A 10651-nucleotide genomic window follows, 5' to 3' on the forward strand; every position below is an offset into this window, starting at 1 on the left:
GTGTTGACCCTCTTCTTTGTAGACTGAACACTGGTTCAAGTCTACTTGGTGGGGTCTCCATGACCTCCTTGATCAAGTGGACAGGTGACTCACCACAGTCACAGGACATTTTGAGAGATGCTCATAGTCCCCTGGAACTTAGTAGACCTTGGAGGGCAAGGAGCAAAAACTGTCCTTTATGTCCCTCTGATCAATTTAGTACAGTCCTCAAAGTATGGCTGTTAAACATCCAAGAAAGTTAGTTCCACCAGTCTGGTACTCTTAGTTATCATTTGCTATGTAGACAAAGCTTGGGAAAAGACCAAACGTTCTCAGATAAACATTGCCTAGACATATATTATATTCCTTGAGCTAGTTGTATGTATAATTTGTCAGTAGCTTGTTTGATTAATATGGTTCCATATGATTAATATGGTTTTTTATAAAACTAGCTAAGCATTATTTATCTCTCACATTGTCTAAGCCTTCCACCATGGTTACCCCATTTAAAATGTCCCCATTTTTCCCATTTCTCCCTTAATAATATCCTTCTCCTATGGTCCCCCCTCTCTTGAGCTCCTTCTTTCCCTTTATCCCCTAGGTTCCTTGTATAACCCTCCCTCTCCCTTCCCCATAAAATAACCCCATTTTTATCCATCTCTCCCTTATTAACTCCTGTTTCCTACTGTTCTTCTCTTTCAGATTCTTTTTTTCCTTAACCTCCCTTGTTCCTTTTCAGTATCCTAGTTCCTGTAGTTATGTCTGGATGCATACTCACTTATAAGGATTTGGTACTAGGATCTACATATGATGGAGAACATATATCATCTTTTTTTTCTGAGTCTGTGTTACTTCATTTAGTATAACAGTTTCTAGTTCCATCCATTTACCTGCAAATTTCATGATTTCATCTTTCTTTACTGCTGAGTAAAACTCCACTTGTCAATTGAAGGACACTTAAGTTGCTTCCATCTCTTAGCTATTGTGAAAAGAGCAGCAACAAACATGCATGTACAAGTGTCTCTGAAATACTATGAGTTATCTGGGTATGTACCAAGGAGTAGTATAACTGGGTCAAATGGTAGGTTCCTTTGTAGTTTTTTAAGAGTTCTCCACACTGCTTTCCATAGGGGTTGAAAAGTTTGCAATCTCACCAGCAGGGGATGAGTGTTCCCCTTTTCCCACATCCTCTCCAACATTTGGTATCATTTGTTCTCTTGATCTTAGCCAGTCTGACTGGGATAAGATGAAATCTTAAAGTGGTTTTAATTTGCATTTCCCCAATTACTAATGATGTTGGACACATTTTAAGATGCTTCTTAGCCATCTTTATTTCTTCTTTTGAGAACTCTCTGTTCAGCTCCTTAGCCCATCTCTTAATTAGATTCCTTCCTTTCTTGGTTCTTTGTTTTTTGTATTCATTATATATTCTGGATGTTAAACCTCTGTCAGATGTGTTGCTGGTGAAGATTTTCTCCCATTCTGTGGGTTTTCTCTTCACTTCCTTGGTTGCTTGTTTTGATGTACAGAAGCTTTTTAGTTCAATGAGGTCGCAGTTGTTGATTTTTAACCTTGTTTCCTGAGCAATTGATGTCTGGTATATAAAATCTGTTCCTACACCTATATCTTGTAGGTTATTGCCAAAGCTGTCTTCTAACAGTTTCAGAGTTTCAGGCTTCACATTGAGATCTTTGATCCATTTGGAGTTGACTTTTGTGCAAGGTGAAAGATAGGGGTTTAGTTTCATTCCTCTATAGGCAGAGACCCTATTTTGCCAGCACTATTTGTTGAACATGCTGTCCTTCCTCCAGTGAATGTTCTTGGCCCCTTTGTCAAATATCTGGTAGCTAAAATTGCATGTACTCATATTTGAGTCTTCAATTTTTTCCCATTGCTCCACAGGTCTATTTCTGTGCCAGTACCATGTTGTTTTTATGACTATATCGCTGTAATACAGTTTGAAATCTGGTATAGTAATTCCCCCAGCATTGCTCTTACTGCTCAGGGATGCTTTGGCTATCAGAGGTCTTTTGTGCTTCCATAGGAATATTAGGATTTTTTTTCTCCAATTCTGTGAAGAATGTCATGGGGATTTTGATTGGCATTGCTTTGAATCTACAAATGGCTTTTGTTAGGATGGTCATTTTCACAATATAAATTCTTCCATTCCATGAGCATAGGAGGTCCTTCCATCTCCTGATGTCTTCCTCAATCTCTTTCTTTAAATATTTAAAGTTTTCATTGTACAGGTCTTTAATGACTTTGGTCAGGTTTATTCTGAGATTTTTTTTGCAACAATTTTGAAAGGGAGTGTTTCCATGTACTCTCTCTGATTGCTTGTTATTGGTATATAGAAAGGCTACTTACATTTGTAGATTAATTTTGTAACCTGCAAATTTACTGAACATGTTACTAATTTCTAGGGGTTTTCTGGTGGAATGTTTGGCATCTCTTAGATTTAATACCATACCATCTGCAAAAAGGGATAACTTTATCTCTTCTTTCCCAATTATTATTCATTTAATTTCCTTCTCTTATTGCTCTTGCAAGATTTTCAAGCCCTATGTTAAAGAGGAGTGGAGATGGAGGACAGTCTTGTCTGTTTCCTGATTTCAGTAGGCATGCCTCCAGTTTTTCTCCTTTTAGAATGATGTTGGCTGTGGGTTTGTTCTATATGGTTTTAATTATGCTGAAGTATGTTCCCTCCAGACCAATTCCTTCTAGGACGTTGAACATAAATGCATGTTGAATTTTGTCAAAGGCTTTCTCTGCATCTATTGAGATGATCATGTGGCTCTTGTCTTTGAGTTCATTTAGATGATTTATGATGTTTATTGACTTACATATATTGAACCATCCCTGCATCTCTGGAATAAAGCCGACTTGATCATGGTGGGTGATCTTTTTGATGTGTGTCTGTATGTGGTTTGCAAGTATTTTCTTGAGAATTTTTGCATCTATGTTCATTAAGGATATGGGTCTATAGTTTTCTTTTTTGGTTGTATCTTTACCGGGGTTTGGTATTACAGTGATGCTGGCTTCAAGGAAGGAATTTGGAAGTTCTCCCTCCACTTCTATCTTTTTGAATAAATTAAGTAGTATTGAATGTAGATCTTCTTTAAATGTCTGGTAGAATTCTGCTGTAAATCGATCTCGTCCTGGGGTTTTTTTAGCTGGGAAGTTTTGTATTACTGAAAATTTCCTAATGTGTTATGGGTCTGTTTAAGCTCTTCTTAGTTTAATTTTGATGGTTCCCATACTTTTAGATATCTGTCCATTTCTTTTAGGTTTTCAAATTTAGTAGCGTATGGGTTTTTAAAGCATTCCCTTATAACGTTCTGGGCCTTTTTGGTGTTTATTGTGATGTTTCCCCCTTTCATCTCTGATTTTGTTGATCTGGAGGTACTCTTTCTTTCCTTTGGTTAACTGGGATACCCGTGTGTAAATCTTGCTTATCTTTTCAAAGACCCAGCTCTTGGATCCATTGATTCTTTGTATTATTTTCTTTGTTTCTATTTCATTAATTTCTGCTCTGATTTTTGTTATTCCTTCTTATCTGCTGGGTTTGGGTTCCATTTGTTGGAGAAAGTTCCATAGGGTTCTGAATAGAAAGTATATTCTTTGGTGCTTGGGTAGAATATTCGGTAGATGTCTGTTAGGCTCATTTGGTGTGTGCTATTGTTCAATTCAGATGTCTCTCTTAATTCTCTGTCTTGTTGACCTATCTAAAGGAGAAAATGGGGTATTGAAGTCCTCTACTGTCAATGAGTTGGGATTAATCTTGGTTTTAAAGTCCTGTAGTACTGTTTTTATGAAGTTGGGTGCACCAGAGTTTGGTTAATATATGTTCAGGATTGTAATATCTTCTTGTTCAATTGTTCCTTTGATCAGAATGAAGTGGCCCCCTTTGTCTCTTCTGATTAATTTTAGTTTGAAGTCCATTTTTTCAGATATTAAAATCACAATGCCTGCTTTTTCCTTAATACCATTCACTTGGTATATTTTTTTTCCATCTTTCCATCTTAAGGTAGTGCCTGTCTGTAAAAGTGAGATGAGCTTCTTGCAGACAACAAAAAGATGAGTTTTGTTTCTTAATCCATTCATCTAGTCTGTGTGTTTTGACTGGGGAACTCAGTCCATTGATATTTAAAGTTATTACTGAAAGATTTGTATTAATTCCTGTCATTTTTATGTCTTTTCACATTCTTGGTGCAGCTGTGCATTTCCATAGTTATAACTTCATTAAGTTTCTTTCTGCAACCCCTTGGGTATAGTCATTCCTTTCTTCAGCTCTCTGTATTGCTTCAAGGACTCTCTGAAGGGCTGGTTTTGTGAACATGAATTCTTTCAGCCTATTTATGTCATGTAAGTTTTTTCTTTCCCCTTCTACTATAACAGACATTTTGGCTGGGTAAAGTAATCTGGGTTGGCATCTGTGGTCATTTAGATCTGGGAATACTTTGGTCCAGGCTCTTCTGGCTTTCATAGTTTGCACTGAAAAGTCAGCTGTAATTCTGATGGGTTTTCCTTTATATATGACTTGTTTTTTCTTTTGTAGCTTTCAATATTCTCTCTTTTTTCTGTATGTTGTGTGTTTTTACTATGATGTGCCATGGAGAGTTTCTTCTCTGATCCTGTCTATTTGGTGTTCTATACGCTTTTTGTGTTTTTATGGGCATGTCTTTAATTTTGGGAGATTTTCTTCTACAATCCTATTGAAGATCGGTTCCATACCACTGTCCTGAGATCCTCTCCTTCCTGTATGCCTATGATTTGTAAGTTTGATCTTTTTATGGTATCACAAAATTCATGCATATTCCATTCTTGTGATTTCTTAAATTTTTCATAATCATTGCTTGAGTGGTCTAATTCGTCCACTTTATCTTCCAGTCTTGATATTCTGTTTTCCATTTTGTTCATCTATTAGTAAGGCTTTCTCTTGTTGTTTCTAATTGGCATACTGAGTGTTTCACTTCCTTCTTCATTTCAGCCTGAGTATTCTTTAATATTTCTAACTCTTTTCTGAATTCATTCAGAAGTTTATCCCTATATTCTTCCAGTGTCTTATTTCTTTGTGTTTTCTTTAAATTCACTGACTTCTTTCATCATGTTTACAATTGTTCTTTTGGGTTCCATGTCCTGTGATATTTCTAGGGAGTTCTCACTGTACTCCTCTAGAGGACTGTTGGTACTTGGTGGGGATATATTATTTTGGTTTTTCATGTTATTATTTTTTCTTGGTGACTTTGACATGTGGATTTCTTTTGTAGTTTCTCATTCTTGTGTGAGACTCAAGCCTTCCTTTGTTGAGCTCAGGTCTTCTTTTTTAGTAAAATTTATGTGCCTTTGCGGTTTCCTTGTTGGGCATGAAAAGCTGGTTGATCTAGTCTTCATATTTTCTCCCTTGATTTTATATTGGAGTGACCAAATTGCTTTCCTCTTGCTGCTCAGGAGTTCCCACAGAGGCCCAAGTGAGATGAGGATCAGATGCTCTCAGGCTTTCTCCCAAGATCTGGATCCCTCCAGGAAAGATGGTGGTCTCAGCAATTTGAGGGCTGGGCTAGCCTGGGAGTAGGGCCCAAGAGAGATGCTGGCCTCAGTAACCTGGTGACTGCACCTCACAAGGATGCAAAGGGAGGTCGGGGAGAGAAGAGGCCCAGAGGGCTTCTGGGGACTACAGGGGGGAACTGGGGTGGTCTGTATGGAAAGGATCAGGAAGCAGTGGGGATTCTGGGCTGAGAGGACAGTCCAAGGATCTGGGGTGCCAAGACAAGAAATGGGACAGTACCCAGGCTAAGAGAAGAGATAGGGTGGGGGAGTCAGGAGGGTGAATGAGGCTGTGGGGTTCAAGGCACAGTGGGTGCAGCTAAACTTACCCAGGAAAGCTGCTGGGGGGTAGGGACAAAAGAGGCCCCAAGCGGTCCTGGAGACTAGAGGGAGGAATTGGTTAGGTCCGGATGCAAAAGATCAAGAAGCAGTGGGGAGTTTAGGCCAAGAGGTCAGTCCAGAGGTCTGGGGTACCAAGACAAGAAATGTGCCAGTCCCCTTGCTAGGAAGATAGATGGGGTGGGGAAGCTGGGAATGCAAATGAGGCTGGGGGAGTCAAGGTTCAGTGGGCCATACCAAACTTACCCATTAAAGCTGCTGGCCCCAGGAAGCTGTGGGACTGGGCAGCCCAGAGATCGAAAAATTGAATTTATAGCTTTGGATCCTGTATGTTACTTTCCTCTCATTATTATGACAAAATTCCTAACCAAATCACATTAAGGGAGGAAGGATCTATTTTAATTCACAGTGTCAGAAGACTAAGTCCATGGTGAACAGAGTGTCCATGCCTCTAGACCTGTGAAGTGTCAGGAAGTCATTCATTTCATTGCAGACAGAAAGCAGAGCAGCAAGGAGGGGACCAACTATCAGATATTAATTTTAAAGGTACACTGATGGACTTGCTTTTTGCAGCTAGCTCTTTCCTCCTAACATTTCCAGAACCTTTCAAAAGTTGTACCCTTAGTGAGGGACAAAGCATTTAACCCATGAGCCTGTTGAGACTCTTCATATTCACATCATAGCAGATCTAAAAATCTGAACCCCATGTAGTTATTTAGATGTTGAAATGAACAGTTGGAGGATTTTTTAATATATCAATATATTTCAGCATCTTAAAGTCTAATTACAGTGGAACCTCTATCCAAGAGAATGCTTAAAAGATGAATAGAAATATTATTTTTTATTTGATGCTGAGATCTTATAACTTCAGAGATGGATTAGTCTCACACAGACCTGAAATTATGGTTGGTACTGGTCATTTTTGACATGCCAAAATAATAAAAGTGAACCTTTGTGAAGCAAAGTTTGATAACTGTTGGTCAAAGTGGATCCAGATGGAGTTACTGCAACAATATCAGTTCTTGATGAGCTAATCATTATTCCAGGCCTGACAATGGCAACAATTCCAACATATGGTAAAGCATCATTGATTCTCAGAAGACAAGAATATTCCACAGCTGTGACTTGCTTCTGCTAAAAGACTATATATACTTACACACATAATTTGCCACCTGTCAGATAAAAGAGCAAAGATCTTGGATTTGCACAAGGTATTATGAGCTTCAGAGCATCGATGGATAAATAAAAATATAAGACTACATGATTACTGGTATATAATAAAATAAAGAGCAGTAAGCCATATTTGGATCACACTTTAACTTTTTTCATCATAAATTTTCACATATATTAACCATGTTTCCTAACTTAATCAATAATTTAAAGAGCTCATTGGCTCTGGAATAAATGATAAATCTAGTGTTTGGCTTGGTTAAAGTGACAGGCGAGGCTTATTATTTTATCTTCCAATTCTTCAGCCTGCGTGTGTTCTGTGGACAATGGCAAATACCAAGCAATGAGCAGAAACACGCAAGTGCTTTTGTGAGCCTTTAATAATATCCCATCTTGAAAGCATGCTCTATTTTTAATTTCATAACTCAGAATCAAGAAGAGATAGGGATAAAGACTTGGGCCCATGAATATGTACTGCTCAGAATGTGTTTGTTTTCTTGTTATTAACCAGTCTCTTTTTCTCAGTAAAATGCTTATACCATCCAGTACCCAACTGAAGTACAATTTCAAGGGAAATAGCTGGTCCTTAAAGACTGAAAATGATCTCTATGAAAATGCATTGGATGAAAATATTGTTACCCTTCATTCTTTCAAAAATTCATTAAAAATAGTTAACACCTACTGTATGCCAGGTGCAGTGTTGAAAAGCTTGCTGTTTAGAAACAGAGCAGTCATTTAAGAAGTTTTAGATTAATCATGTATCAAGCTTTTGTATTTAATCACATTAGTATAAAAGCTCATCTTTTTTTGTGCCCCAAATTCAATATTCTACTGCTGTACCCAAGAACTGATGGGGCTAACAGGGTGCAGTGCACTTGAAGAGTTCTACTTCATCATCCCATGTAGCTCCTGTTGCAGCTGCCACATTCCTCACAGTCTCATACACCAAACACACCTTCAATTCTTTTCTGTCTCCTCTCAGGCCTGACCTCACTTAAAAGTGGAGCCAAGAGCTCATTATCTGTAGTAATATGCCTACAATGCCTAAAACCAGAAAACCCATTTCTCATATTGAATGATATGGATAGAAAAATAAGAGTCATTTCTCCTCCAGGCTCCCAGATCCCATGTTATCTGCATTGACATACTAGAGACAGAAAACATATAGAATTGTCTAGTTTAGCCACTTAATTTTTTTATTTCCTTCTGTATGATTTTAAGATGTGTTTTCTGCATTCTGTATAGAAACATACCAAACTAAATAAAAGCAGTGTCTTTATTACCAAAAAAATTATTTTGTCATTGTAAAACAACAGAACCTCCTTTTGATTTTAAAACAATCTTCTATTAATTCTTGAGAATTTCTTAGTTTATTTGGGTCATTTTCAACCCCATCCCCCACCTCCTCAGAGATCCACTCCCACCTCCCTAGCCAATCTCATATCCTCTTTTTTTCAAAGCCCACTGAATCCAATTTGTGTAGCCCAAATATTCGTGGGTATGCAAGCATCCCCTGGAATATAGCTGACCTAGCAGGGGTCACACCCTTATAAAAGTTGATTCTCCTTCTCCTAGCATCTATCAGTTGCCAATAGCTCCTCATCTAGAGGTGGAACTTCATGTATACTCCCCCCTCAACGCTGGCTTGAACCTGAGCCGAGCCAGTGCTGTGCATGTTGTCACAACTACTTTGAACTCATATGTGCAACTGTACAATTCTGTCCAGGAAACACTTTTTTCTTTTAGTCATCTATGAGAATTAGTTTTACAGTGTGGACATGTCTGGACAAACGATGCTTCCTTAACCCTGTAGTCAAACATGTTTTGTGACCACTTAACACCATCACAGCTTGCTTACAATGGAAAAGACATTTCATAGGTCTTGGGCTCCTCTTGTAACCCAGGCATAAAGAGTCAATCCCTCAAGATTCTTCACTGCCTTTAATCCAGTGAAATGTGTGGATGTGTGTGTATGTTACAGATATCAAGCAAGCACTTCAAGCAACAGATTTTCATGGAAAGCAACACATTATTCCATTTGCGTTGCAAATAATGGGGGGGTGATTAAATTGATACCTGTTTGTGCTGAGGTGTGCTGTTCCAGATCAATAGGGGTCAGAAAGAGAAAAATCCTTCTGATAAGATATTTTTTCTTCTCAATTTCATGCTGGAAAAACACGGCCACAGTCATCTGCTCTCTCTAACTCTTAAAATCTTTCTGCTCCATCCTCTTCCTCAACTATCCCTGAGCTCTGGGGGGACGGGGACGTGAGTGCGGGTGTTGGTGTCTGGATGTGATATATTCATCCCATTTAGGGCAGAGAGGTCTGCAGTCTCTTATTATTTGCATATTTACCAGTTTGGGGTCTCTGTGTTAATCTCTATTACAAAAAGAAACTTCTCAGATGAGGATTGAGAGATACAGTAATCTATGGATATAACAATAAGTCATTAGGAGCAATTTTAATACTATGCCCATTTAACAGAATAATAGCAATATGATCTCCCTAAGGTCTATGACCTCTCAAGCCACAGGGTTTTGGCCCTGGTAACAGTGCCAGGCATGGGTTACATCTTATGAACCAGGCCTTAAATCTAATCAGAAAGTGTTTGGTTAGTCACTGTTGCCCCAATGAGCATATATTGCCAGCCAATCATTGTTACAGCTTTCAGGATTAACAGCTGGGTAAGACCGATGATTGTTTTTCTTTTCTAATAACACACATTGCCCTTTTTTCCCTGCTATGAAATCTAGCCTGTAGTGATGATACTTCAAGATCAAAATCCACTTGATTTCTCCATGTTCTAAGACTTAAGTATACAATGTTTCCAGGAATAGGGTCTTATCTCAAATTCTGTAGGTTAACTAAGAATAATGACTGCTACATCCTGCATGGCTGAGCAGTGCTGGACATAAAGAGGCATGGCGAAGTATCTAATAATAAAATATCACACAGAAACAATTTAATATTTTAGAAAGTTGGAAGACCAGGAAATTCCCTCTTCCATGGAACAAACAACGATGAGTGTCTAACTTTCAATGTTTCGTTCACAGGGATGGGAATTTCTAAGCCTCTCAGGAACAAACAGTATGCAGATCATAGGACATTTATTTGCAAGAGCTCAGGAAACAATTAGTGACAAAGTGTGACTTGTTTGCAAGGCACAGAACAGATATTTCCCTATAGTATAAATAAGGCGTAGTTTGTTATCTAATATAAACCTGAAGCACACTGCACTTCAGAACCGTATGTGACCAGCATACACGCATATCTGGATCCACCATCATAGACCATTGTCCTAGTTTGTTTCTTCATTGCTGTGACAAAAGACTCTGACCAATACCAACTTGGGGAGGAAAGGGTTTATTCAGCTTACAACTCCCAGGTCCCAGTTCATCATGTAGCCCAAGGTAGTAACTCAGGGCAGGAACCTGGAAGCAGGAGCTGGAGCACAGGCCATGGAGGAACACTGCTTACTGGCTTGCTCCCCTGGCCCCTGCTCAGCCTGCTTTCTTATGCAACACAGGACCACCTGCCCAGGGGTGGTACCACCCACAGTGGGCTGGGCCCTCCCACATCACTCATCAAGAAGATGCCCCTCAGACATGGCCACA

The sequence above is a fragment of the Nannospalax galili genome, unplaced genomic scaffold (genome assembly GCF_000622305.1).
Source record: "Nannospalax galili isolate Female #2095 unplaced genomic scaffold, S.galili_v1.0 scaffold7, whole genome shotgun sequence".
In the NCBI taxonomy this organism is placed as follows: Eukaryota; Metazoa; Chordata; class Mammalia; order Rodentia; family Spalacidae; genus Nannospalax; species Nannospalax galili.